The sequence below is a fragment of the Maniola jurtina genome, chromosome 4 (assembly GCF_905333055.1).
Source record: "Maniola jurtina chromosome 4, ilManJurt1.1, whole genome shotgun sequence".
NCBI classification, from domain to species: Eukaryota; Metazoa; Arthropoda; class Insecta; order Lepidoptera; family Nymphalidae; genus Maniola; species Maniola jurtina.
The window spans coordinates 2444164-2458138 of record NC_060032.1 but is presented as its reverse complement, the minus strand read 5'-3'; the positions used below and the strand labels follow the sequence as shown (position 1 = coordinate 2458138).

At 37.7% G+C, this 13975-nt stretch overlaps 1 protein-coding gene across 3 annotated transcripts in view; it reads right to left on the bottom strand.

Annotated features, from left to right (window-relative positions):
- LOC123864360 (diacylglycerol kinase eta) overlaps window positions 1–13975 on the bottom strand; it is a 153325-nt gene that overhangs the window by 58774 nt on the left and 80576 nt on the right. The gene's annotated exons all lie outside the window — the stretch shown is intronic.

Below are 13975 nucleotides of genomic sequence, written 5' to 3'. Positions count from 1 at the left end.
CTTCGTGTGTAGGTAGATAGGTAGGCATCAGGCAAAGATTCTAGAATTTCCTAATTGAACGTAATGGCGTAGATAGGTACTTACTTTGGTACGATTTCGACCTGTATGCGTCCATTATCATGAAGTAAAATGAGGTCGAATTACCTAATGGATCGTACGATATGCCATTAGAAATATTAAGGTACGTAAATAGCATATATGCATATATAAAATGAAAGTCATTTGTAAAAGGGGTACTTAATAATATGGTCATTGGTTTAATGGAGGACATTGATAGTAAAAAACCGGATATAACACTTTTTAATTTTTAATTTTTACTTTGAATGACGGCAATTTTGAAATTTTCATAATATGTTGTTATGGCAGCAATAGAACACACTGAAAATTTCAACTCTCTACCTATTACAGTTTATGAGATAGAGCCCAGCTGACAGACAGACAAATAGACGGACGGACAGCGGAGGCTTAGTACTAGCTAAGGTACAGTTGGTAGTTGGTACCCTTCGGAACTCTAAAACGGAATGTTTCTGTCAATATCAAACTTATTATATAAGGACTTAAAGTGATAGTCTATACTAAAACTCAGTTTATCTTTTCGTCTGTCTGTAAGTACGCGCTTATCTCAGAAACAACTGTAACTATAGATTTTCATTCTGTTTTCAACAATGGATATACATTACTGAGAACATCTATTTCAATATTATAAAGTGGTAAAGTTTGTAAGTTCGTTTGTAGGAAGTAATATCAGGAATTACTGAACCCATTTTAAAAAATTCTTTCCGCCTCAGGAAAGTTGGAAAATCGTTTGTGGGAATGAGTGTAATATTTTATAATAAAATTCCACAATCAATTTTAGACTTGCCTTTACACAAGTTTAAAAAATCTATTAAAAGTATGCTCCTGAAAAAAGCTTATTATACAATCGAAGATTATGTAAATGACAAAAAAGCTTGGATTTGATGCGCTCCAGCAATACACGGCGCTGCAATTGCTTGTATACAGTATGGCATATTATTGTAAATTGTAAATTTGAAAAGAGCAACCGCCGAGTTTCTTGCTGGTTCTTCTCGGTAGGAACAGCATTCCGAACCAGTGGTAGATTATTTTGACGATTCAAAAGCACTTGTAAAAGTTTAATTGAATAAAAATAATTTGAGTTTGAGTTTGAGTTTGCAGTAAAAAGGTACATTATTGATAAAAATTAGAGAAATTGTAATATTAAAAGCTACCCATACATAGCCGCGCGCTAAATAACATGCAAAATTATTCCAACCTAACCACGAATTGAGTATAGTATTTATTCCCAAAACCGTAGAACTATTCTCTCGGTAGTAAACGTTTTGAAAGACCTAGTTAAGCCTTATTTGAATACCAAAGCATTGGTTATTTCAATCCTACAATGTACGAAATAATACTAGCCGCTTAAAAGATATACGAAAAATAATAACGCTAAAATAATATTTAATGGTTTAAAAAAAAATGGGACAAAGTAGCCAAAAAAAAAACTAAATAAGCGTAGCCTGATGTCCCTTCAAAGAAATACATAACGTTTCTCAATTTTCAATGTAGCGGACCAGATGGTCAAAAAAATTTGTGATTGCAGGTGTGTTTCGCAGTGTGCGTGAATTGTTAATATGCTATTTGGTTGAGCTTCAAAAGTACTTGTAAAAGTCTAATTGAATAAAAAATATTTTTATTTTCTGTCCAGCAGTAGACATCGGTCGGTTGATATCGATGATGATACCCGAGGAAGACGGGGTGGAACAGTTAATTAACAGGTATACAAACTATAGCGATATTTATTATTCGTCTGAACCGTGCAAATGTCTTGTCTTAGACGTGATGCTTGCTGGAAATAACCGAATAAAAAAATAAAAGCCTCGTATAATCGGATCCTCTCTGTTTAAGTGGCAACATTACCGTCTCCCATTGAAATAAATGTGAACGAACTGAGAGCTATACTTCGCCCGTGATGAGGATTACCAGATAGACAAGTGTAAATTAAAAATTTACCAACAGCCCCGACAAGTGAAGGTTACAGTAACTAGAAAAAAGCTGATAACTTTCAAACGGCTGAACCGATTTTCTTGAATGATAGCTAAGAACACTCTCGATCAAGTCACCTTTCAAACAAAAAAAACTAAATTAAAATCGGTTCGTTCGTTTAGGCGCTACGATGCCACAGACAGATACACAGATACACACGTCAAACTTATAACACCCCTCTTTTTGGGTCGGGGGTTAAAAAATCGACCAAGTGCGAGTCGAACTCGCACACGAAGGGTTCCGTAACATCGTACAAGAAATAGCACTTTTTTTACGGAACTTTAAAAACCCAGTACAACAAATAAGACATTTATTAGCTACATAAACCTAACTTAAGAGAAGTAACGCGCTTTCCATTCAAATGTACTTTTGGCTTGAACAGTAACCAATCAAACTCAATGAAATTTTGTAGACATGTTCCTAGAAACAACAAGTGTAAATTAAAAATTTATAACACCCCCGACAAGAGAAAGTTACAGTAACTACAAAAGAGCTGATAACTTTCAAACGGCTGAACCGATTTTCTTGAATTGTAGCTAAGAACACTCTCGATCAAGCCACCTTTCAAACAAAAAAAACTATATTAAAATCGGTTCATTAGTTTAGGAGCTACGATGCCACAGACAGATACACAGATACACACGTCAAACTTATAACACCCCACTTTTTGGGTCGAGGCCCGGGAGTTAAAAATACCTGTGTGGTTGAAAATAGAATAGAAATATAATTTCCCTACACGCACCTACTCTATAGTTCTCTAGTAGCCTTGGCATTAAGTTTTCTGTGTCCTTGATTGCCTTGCGCCGCGTCGGTGCGTATAAAAACCGTGGGGTTACAACTTAGGGCCGGTATCCAATTTACATATTACTTTATTGCGTGACGTAACAATTTGGTGGCTCTTTATTTTGCCTAGTAAACCCGAATCCTCCATCTATTGATTAACAAAGTTAACAAATGTTTGCTGCTTTAGGTTATACATGTCAACACTTTTTGTGTGTGTGCTGTGTTTTAGGCTGCGAGGCGGGCACACAGCCAACAAGGAGACAGCAGGGGTTTTAGCCGGTAAGAGTCCGGCACTACCCAGTGGGTGTCCATGAGGATTTCCCCTGTTGTATAAGAAAAAAAAAAGGTTATACATGTCGTATACATAGTCGCTAGCTATGGGCCTCATAAGAAAGCTCAGAGTTACTCAGCGGGTGATGTAGAGAGCTATGCATGGAGTTTCTCTACGTGATCAAGTTAGAAACGAGGAGATCCGTAGGAGAACCAGATTAACCGACATATCTCAGCGGGTTGCGAAGCTGAAGTAGCAATAGGCAGGGCATATAGTTCGACAAACCAATTTCTACCAATTTTGATATTTGACGCGAATATAGCCTATGTCCGTCTCAAAATGCAGCTTGAATTTTGAGACATAGGCTACTTTTATTTCAGAAAACAAGTGTAAATTAAAAAATTTTAACACCCCCGTCAAGTGAAGGTTACAGTAACTAGAAAAGAGCTGATAACTATCAAACGGTTGAACCAATTTTCTTGGTTTATAGCTAAGAACACTCTCGATCAAGCAACCTTTCAAAAAAAAAACTAAATTAAAATCGGTTCATTAGTTTAGGAGCTACGATGCCACAGACAGAAACACAGATACACACGTCAAACTTATAACAGCCCTCTTTTTGGGTCGGGGGTTAATGAAAGGAATTTAAGAAAAACGTAGCCCATGTGGCCGAAGTCATGGGCTAGTAAAATGAGAATAGTAGCCTAAGTACAATTCAGATCACGTAGTTTTACGTAGTAGCCTTGATATTGTAGGCTTGCCGCAGCCTTGAACGTCTGAAGATGTTAGTAACAGCCGGCAACGCAGTTTCCCTTACATCTTTCTTTGATTAAAAGAACAGAAAACTACTATAGACATGGATTCTTTGACACATAAAGGGGTTTGACATCGTACAACAGTACAAAATTATATAATAACAGTAATATTGTGCATTATTCCTATCCGTCCCCCCGGGGGGACAGATTAGGGGGACGGATAGGAACAATTCCAGCAAAGGACTTGCACCCATAATATAACAGGCCAGTACTACAACTACTTAGGCCATATTCACAAACCACTCCTCCACCATTCATACACCATTTATATACCTACCTAATCTAACGATTTTTACGTTATGACAATTTTGTATTGGGAATCTGTCAAAATTCGTTAGATAAAGGTTATCTGGCGCTTGTGAAAGGTTTGTGACTGTAACTATACTACCGACCGGTTCGGAATGAAGCTTCTACTGAGAAGAGCCGTTGCTCTTTTCAAATCATAAGAAGTTACAATCAATGTAACAACACACTACACCATCTTTACATAGCTTCGGGGTTACGTTTAAAAAAACAAAGTTGATTAACAAATGTAAATTAAAAATTTACAACACCCCCTACAAGTGAAGGTTACAGTAACTAAAAAAGAGCTGATAACTTTCGAACGGCTGAACCGATTTTCTTGTATTATAGCGTGATTATAGCTAAGAACACTCTCGATCAAGCCACCTTTAAAACAAAAAAAAAAACAAAAATCGGTTCATTACTTTAAGAGCTACGATGCCACAGACAGATATACAGATACACACGTTAAACTTATAACAACCCTCTTTTTGGGTCGCGGGTTAAAAATACCGATTGCTTCAGAGCTTTTTAGACAATCGTGCTTCCATTGCGTGGCCCATTTTATTATAGGAAGGTCCTTTCCTGTGGTAACTGGTTAACTTCCGTCGAGATAGACAAGGCTTCGAAGAAACCATTAAATACAGCTTTGATTCAAAGGACAGAGAGTTCCCTCAGTTTTTAAGTTAGACCCATTTTCAGGAGATTGCGCTGACATCGTGTGGCACATTTTGGTATCGGGACGCCCAAATTTCCTGAGGGAACGGCTCATTGGCTTCCGTTGATGTAGACAAAGCTTTGAACAAACCATTGAATTTATCGTTGAGCAAACCTAAAATGGTTTCTAACATGGAATCCTATTTGCCACATTTTGTGCTAGTTTTGATTCGCGTCTTTGTTGCGTAGATTGTTTATTACAAGTTATAATAATGAATCAGCAATAAGGAGATCCATAGAACTAGAATAACTGATATAGCTTAATGGGTCGCGATACTGAAGTGGCAATGGGCAAGGCACATGTTCGAAAAACCGATAGGTATATGTTGGGGTCCCAGAGTTGGGGTCCCAGTGAAATGGCGACCTCACGCTAGATGGCGGCAGCGCAAGACTGTGGCATGTGAAAGTACAAAAGACCTATGCCCACCAGTGGACGGCTATCGATCCACGGTGATAGTTTACATCGACGGTTAACAGTGAGATGATATCAATCTTTACATTATCTAGCATTTAATATTCCTTATCATCATTACAATAACAGAAATCTTTACATTATCTAGCATTATTCCTCATCATCATTACAATAACAGATGAGAATAGGTATATATTTCTGATACCGGATATCACACTATAGGTAAGTACTTTTAAAATAAGCATACCAGAAGTGAAGCTCAATAAAAATATGAGAATGAATAAATACAACCCTTATTGCTCGAATAAGGCTCGATACTCAATAAAACTAAGTTAGTGCAATAATAACAAATTGATATAACACGTCCGCACGCTAAGATCGACCGAACCAAAGTGACCCTCTCGCAGGCGCAGGCCATTCAAAAGATAGGTTTTCGAGGTGGCGCTACGGTCGCGTTCCTAAAAACATTACCAACAAATGTCACGTGACTTCCGTTCAAAAAAGGCGGCAAACACAAGTGCGATAACAAATTGGACACAGCGAATGTTCGGGACGCGTAATCCAGTACGTAAGTTATTTTTTTATGTGTATTAGACCACTGCTTGTAAATTTAGCGTCTCTGATCCATATTTATCTTTTTCCACTGTCAATATAAGAGATTTCGTGAAAGTCTATTTACATTGAGAACATTTTCAGTTATATCTCCTTGTAGGTACTTTGTGTTTGAAAACTAATTTCTTAAAGAGCAAAAAATGTTTCATAACTTAAATAAGATTGCGTAATAAGTAAGAAGCATTTACATTTCTTTTTTTGTATACGAGAAAAATCTTTTTATGCGAACAGGAGTTTTGGAATTGTATTTGTTCAAGCCCCTTACATCTCTTGAGTGGGGCTCGTATGATTAAACTTCACCCAACCATCAAAAGCATGCTCAAGTATTCACGTTTCAGGCATAATTTAATAACATACTCGACATCTTGGAAATTTATATCGAAATACCTGAGTGACGCACTGGTGTAACCAAGGATTTTTATTTTATTTTTGGGTGTCCGAAAAGCCACCACCGATGAATTAGAAATTTGGTATAATAACGTATTTTTATTTCCTTATGACGAGTATCATAACGAAAATTGGTGCAAATACCATTTTGAATATATGGCCTTCCTCTTTTAGGGTTCCGTAAATTATTATGAAAATCATGTTTTGGGTGTATGAAATATTTCTTTTCCGAGCTAGAACATTGGAATAAACCGTGAAAGAAAAACCATAAGGTAAGCGCTTTTCGGAAGTTTATCCTTATTTTATTGTAAGATAGGCTTGTGCTTGATGACAATCATGCTTTGAAGAAAGCAATGATGAGGGCTAAGTTGGGGTGCGCTTGCCTAGAAGATGTCTATTCACGCTTGTTGACGTCGAAGCCTCGATATTTTGTGAGAAGTTCCCTAAATGTCGCGAACTGTACCTTAGCTCACTGAACATTTTACTACCAGCGATTAGATTAGCAAGGACAAAGGACGGCGGAAGTGCGGTCCGCAGCTCTAGTTTCCTACTTAGGATCATTGAATTATTAGCTTAAAGCTTCGTCGAGCATGTATTTGCCCGGAGAGGACTTAAAACCAAACGCTTACTCAGACCCTTCGAACTTGCCTACCCCTGCAAAGTACATAGAGACAACGCAAGCTGGCAAAATGACACTTATATTAATTTCAAAGTCCCCTTCTCTGTTTGTTTAGGCGTGAGCCTCCGGTTATATTATTGCCAAGTTTATTGACTGACCTTTGAAACGCTTCGAACGTATTTGAGGAGGGTTCTTGTTACGTAATTATTTCGTACATATTACATTATTATGTCGAAATCTAGAACATACCTCCGGATGGCACTCTGTGCCGTATTGACAGGCTCATGCATGAGAGCGTACTATTTCAATTAACTATAACATGCGTAACATAAGCAAGAGCGAGATGCGTGATGTTTTGACCGTGCAAAGCAGTGTTTGGTAGTATGTACTTCGTTAACTTTTACAAAACTAATCAATGTTTTGATTTTTTTCAGTAAAGTATGCATCTATATTTTTAGCTTTACTAAATTCAATTTTTTTTTACAAACTTTATTTCCGCAAATGCTCTAAAACGAAGACTTTCCAAGAGTAGGTAGGTTTTAAATCTAGAAAAACAAAAACCTTAATGCGTTAGTAAGTTAGTATTTAAAAAAATTAGTCGATCTGCAGGCTTTAGCTATAAGCCAACAAAATTATCACGACCACCAGTTTTGATTGGCTGAAATCGAACAAAAAGCGGCAAGCGAAAGAATACAAGCAATATAAAATACATACACGCAAGAAAGCAAGCAGCAAAGGAAAGAATACATGCCATTTAAACGACTTGTCCAAGAAGCAGACTATAAATTCAGCCAACTAGAGATATTTTGTATTGTACACCGGTACGCTACTTTTTAGCCCGGAGAATCAAACAGTTCCCGCGGGATTTTTAAAAACCCAAATCCACGTGAACAAAATTGCGGGCATGGTTGTAATGAAAATAAATACCAATCACCCAAGTCATACATAAATATTAAATAACCATAATAATTACAAGACCTCTTTGACGTCCAGAGAACCTTTTGGCCTCCCAAAAGGTTTACTAGATTACGATATTACAAGCGGAAAATATAGTCCTTCGGGAATTGGTATTTGCTCCCTGTACCTCTATTCTAACCCTTGTCGTCTACATTTGCTGTAATTTTAACATTACCACATGTCCTCAGTTAAATTTATTGCGGTGTGGGAAACGGCTAGCAGTCGATACAACTTTTAATACGGTTATATTCTGAGCATCTAAAATCCATTGAGGAGGGTCTGTTTAATTTTTTTTTGTGTGTCCTCTTTTTTTAGGGTTCCGCACCTCAAAAGGAAAAACGGAACCCTTATAGGATCACTTTGTTGTCTGTCTGTCCGTCGTGTCTGTCAAGAAACCTATAGGGTACTTTTCGTTGACCTAGAATCATGAAATTTGGTAGGTAGGTAGGTCTTATAGCACGAGTATAGGAATAAATCTGAAAACGGCGAATTGGTGGTTACTTCATTAAAAAAAAGTTTCAATTTTCAAAATAAAATGACTATACCAAGTGGGGTATTAGTAGGTATTATAAAGGGCTTTACCTGCACATCCTAAAACAGATTTTTAGGTAAAATAGTTTTTGATTTATCGTGCATATTGTTGAAAAAAATACCCGAGTACGGAATCCTCAGTGCGCGAGTCTGACTCGCACTTGGCCGTTTTTTTCCACCAGCATGATCTCCCAAAGCCACCATGATCCAAACTTCATAGTCGCTGATCGTTCTTCCCCGTGTTGGGGACAATACGCAGAGAAACGTTCAACTTTTATAAAATCATCTGGTCAAAGGTCTGGCACGCGCTGGCTCTCACTCTAATACGCTCGGCCATCGGCCATTTCATAATTTATTGCATACTTCCAAAACAATTTCTCCCCCGACCGCTAGGTTACTAGGCCGTTTCTCTAAACGTGGTCGGGGGAAAATGGACTCCTAAACTCCCAACTATTATACGAATACGTGACCGCGTTATCGAAATCCTTTAGGGATGTGGAAATTGTGTTTAGTATTGATAGAAATGATACGCCTATTGCCTGAAAGATTTTTGGTCGATTGGTCTCATAAAATGGCAAACACAAAATTGTAAATGACTATCATTATTATAATAATATGCAAGTGTGTTGGTTTGTTGGGTTGTAGTTTCATATCGCAACCGAGCAACGGATCGACATGATTTTTTGCATAGTTATAGTTAATGACCTGGAAAATAACAAGCTTTTTTCCCGGAAATGCAAAGAGTTTCCATGAGATTTCTAAACCCTAACGCTAATGGAATTAAAATAAATTGGCATACCCTTCCACAGGGGGTGATTCACTAATTCAGTGATAATAATTCATTAATTTGACTGTACCTTACTCGATGCTTAAACAATATGAGATAGACGTCATTTGTCCCGCCTTAACGCATCTATCTCGCTCTATCATATAGCGCTGTCCCTCTCTTTCACCACCACCGCCTAGCAGTGCGAAGCGTGGCCCAAAGTGGCCGCGTTATTTTATTCATTGGCGTTTTGTTTCCCGCCGAGAACGGTTGTGCTTGCTAAAATGCAGCACTCTGGAGAAAAAATTACCTGCATTGGATAAAGTATTATAATACTCATGCAAGAGTATAATTACTTAACAATATTTCATAGAGGTTGTAAACCAGATCACGTGAGTTTTTCAATTTATTTAATTCTTATAAATGTTTGAGTATAGAAATACTTTTATTTCTTAAGCAAAATTTTTGTTACATTCAGCGCCATAAAAACCACAGTTGGTTTTACCTGGCACTGAGTTAATTAATTATAGCTATACAATAAAAATAAAACTATAGAAACCAGCATAATACCAAATTGGTAATGTAGGTACATAGTACTTAATCTTGTGGGTAGGTAAGAACAATGTGCAGCGCGACGCGCAACGTCGTGTACATTCACGTCATTCGTATTTTTAAATGTTATCATTTCTATGGAAAGAAATGTTGAAATATTTATTGGTTAAAAAAAAAAAAAAAACTAATGCTATTTATGATTTAATATAAAAGATATCCGGTAGTACCGGTGCTTCCGTTTTCATTTACTTTTAGATTCTTGCAGATTAAAAGTACATAATTGATTACATTGAAAGGAAAAGGTTCAGGTACCAGTTTTCAGATTAATCGAGCCTATTGAAAGTGAACAAATTTTATAGCTTATTAAATGATGTAAAACTTTCGTGCCTACCCACCTACCACGATAAATATATATTATCTCTCACGATATGTTGATAATTTGACCGGCTTTCATGAACTGAATCCGTGGTAGATGCCTTTTACGATTCAAAAGAACTGGCATAAGTCTAATTGAATAAAAACATTTTGAATTTGAATTCTATTCATGGTTATATTCAGAACAACGGTATTAGAGTTACCTAAGAGAAGCGAAAGTATAAGGCTCAAAGAAATGTTAAAAGGCCTTTTATAAATCTACCTTCGCCACGGAGGCGTATTTTTGGAAAACAGAGTGGCTCTTCGTGGGAGTATACATGGCAGTGATTTTGGCCATTTAAGAATCTAGCTCCGCCTCGCAGGCGCAGCTTAAAAATTATTGGAAAACAGAATGGCTCTTCGTGGGAGTATACATGGCAGTGTTTTTGGTCATTTAAGAATCTTACTCCGCCTCGCAGGCGCAGCTTAAAAATTAAATGCCTCCTCGCGGGAGTGCATGGGCCATTTGAAAAACCTAGATCCACCTCGCAGGTGCAGCTTAGAAATTAAATGCCTCCTCGCGGGAGTGCATAGGCCATTTTAAAAACTTAGATCCACCTCGCAGGTGCAGCTTAAAAATTAAATGCCTCCTCGCGGGAGTGCATAGGCCATTTTAAAAACCTAGATCCACCTCGCAGGTGCAGCTTAGAAATTAAATGCCTCCTCAAGGGAGTGCATAGGCCATTTAAAAACCTAGATCCACCTCGCAGGTGCAGCTTAGAAATTAAATGCCTCCTCGTGGGAGTGCATGGGCCATTTAATAAGCTAACTACGCCTCGCAGGCGCAGTGTAAAAGTCAAGTAAGCAACTCCTCGCGGGAGTGTGCATGACATTGTTATGGTCTCAGTGGAATATCAATCAGTCGCTCTTGGGCGCCACCGATATTTATGCTAAGGTTTACGCTCCGTTATACCTGTTTTTGCTTCGAAACCTCCTTTGGTTCGTCTTGGTCAACTCAATTTTACAGGTACAGGCTTATGACCTAATGTTTTGGCCGATTAAAAATCTAGCTACGCCTCGTAGGCACAGTTGAACTACGGGGGCTGGTCAGCACACCTCGTGCATTTGTTTGTAATGGTTCATGCCTACTTGCCCTTGCAGGGTAGTCGTTGCTAGGAGCACAGCTGCTCTCGTTTCAGTCACGACGTAAATAATTTTATGGTCTTTTGTATGACCTTATTAACGAAGGTATGGGTTCTAAGCGATACCGAATGCAAATATATTGATATAAATTTCAGAGGCCACTTGCGTCACGTTACAAACAAATTGGGAAGAGTAAAAGCTCCGAAATTACACATAGAAATATAAATATATTCTTATATCTCATAAAGCGTACCGCATACCGCTTTTTACAAGCTCCCGATATTTTTAATGGGAGTCATCCGAACATCGCAGTCCTATTGCCATAAATTGACATCTACAGTGTGTACAGTGAGCAAGGCAATCAGCTTGAATTGGCTGTCGCTCTCTTGCTGCTGGCTAATTGCAGCAAGTATTAAGTTTATAACATTGTGTTATTCACATCTCTCAAGCTAAAGGAGCCATACTTCTGACCAAGTAAAGGTGCCTATAAATAACATGAAAGGAAAGCCAACAAAGCAATTTATTATTTTTATTTAGAAAACTTAATTCTATCATTACACGCTAATTCAATGGATAAGTTAACCTATATTATTATCATGATAAACGCACCACCAGCTCACTACAGAGCACGGCTGTCTTCACTAAATGAGAAGGGTTAAATAGTTTGAATTATATAATAATATTTTTACTATTTACAACTAACCTAATGAATCTATACTTGTCATATATCGTTGCGGTTTATATGAGCTTGCCAAGTGATTAACTGATCAGGTAGATTTGTTCAGTGACTGACATGAGCGTGCGAACTTCGTACGTGAGTGACACCTGCTGCAGTACGCGAGTGCGAGTGTATATTTGCGCCAACAGTGGCGGCTTGCGTCCACGTGACCCACTATTTCGGCTCTCAAGACTGTATTTTCTGAAGAATAGCAGGTTTTTGCACCTTCCCTCATATTATTGGTCTGCATGAAGCGAAGGATTTGAGATGATGGTATCAGAATCTCCTTTCTTCCATCTACATGCCTTTTGCAGCTTATTCTCTCACAAACAACGTTGCATGGACATCGCGTTTTCGTGCTTGATGGGCAGACTTCTCTTGTCGAGCCTTGGACCAAACCGATGCATTCCAGGAGAAATTTCCGGTTATTGTAAGTTTCAATCAATCAATATATTTTTGATGTAAATGCGTGTATGCTAAGAGCAATGCATTTGATGGAAAAGTCAACAGGATGTTAGAGTTTATTTAAAAGTATCACCTCATTTCCAAGGTCATGGTCAGCTTTTTCGTCTGGCATGGACTGATGACAGAAGAGGACGCAATCTGCTCCTCTCTGGGAACTGGCATCGTGGCTACCAGATTACTATTATCATTATTTATTATTTATAATAGACTAAGCAGCTTTCGCTGATTCGTCTATATCAGAGGTGCTTCGAGTTTTCCGAATGTTTGTTTAATGTTTTCTTGAACTGGTTAACAGAGCTTGTCATAACTACATCCTTGGGCAATTTATTCCATATGTGAGCGACTCTGTTGGTCAGAAAGTGTTTTAATGGATTTGACACTGATAATTGACATGTAGCTTCATGTCATGTCCCCTAAAGCTAAGATTGCTCCTTCTCAGAAACATGCTTTCAAAGTTGGGACATTTAATAGTTATTTAGTATTTTGTACGTTTCAATCCTGGATCATAGTCTAAATACATTTTCAGTTTTGCAACAAAACAACGGTCATGCCGACTATGTTTCTAGACTTGGCATTCCTCTGAATTAGCATTTGCTAACCGCATACTCGTATGGCGGAGAAAGACTTTAGAGTGAAATGCTAGATTTATTCGCAGCTAGCCGTGCCCGGTGTAGCAAATTTATAATCTTAAACAAGACAGCTTTCCTACATGGAAAATTTAATGTTAACTGTTAAAATCGTTTTCCAGTTCAAAGTCACATGACAAAAATTTTCATATGCTCTGCTCGTGGCAGAAGATTCATGGTTATACTTTTAAAATAAAACAACCCATTTATTTTTCAAAATTGTTGGTTCAGAAACTAATTCAGCGGACAAAAATTCATTTCAAATCTATCGAATTTCTAAATTTCGAATAATAACTTTGATCCAGCCTGATGTATCAGAACTTAAGATCTGTTTAGGGGTTGTGATTTAATTTCATAGTTATTCGTAATTGTAACATGGTTATTAATTCTGAGTGAATTAGATCTGTGTGCAAGGATGCTACAAGAAGCATTTACACAATACCTTACCTTGTATATGTTATAAGTGGGCTGTAATCCTAAAATCTACGACATCTTCTATGATGTTGCTGGATTTAATAGTCATGTGTAGGTCTGGATCGTAAAAGTTCCAGGAGCAAGGTATGTCCGACGCGGGAGCGATTTCAGTCCAATCCAAGATGTCAAATTAACAGGTTAAGACAGTTTTATTGTACAGTTTGTTCGGATACTATTGTGCAAGGAATGGATTTTCGTACCGAATCAGCTTACCGTGCCCCTAACTATGTCCTGATCCTCGATACGGGCTTTTTTGGTAACATTACCATAAAACTTTCAATAATTTGAAACTGTGAGAATATTCTTTGTTTTCACCAGTGAAATATCCACTTTTATGATTGAGCTTGGTCGATTTCTTTTCATATCTTTTGTGAATTGTACGAGCATTGCTGACTGTCTTCAAGTCAGCGTAGTTAAACATTCTTGTCATAAAATGTCAAAGTCA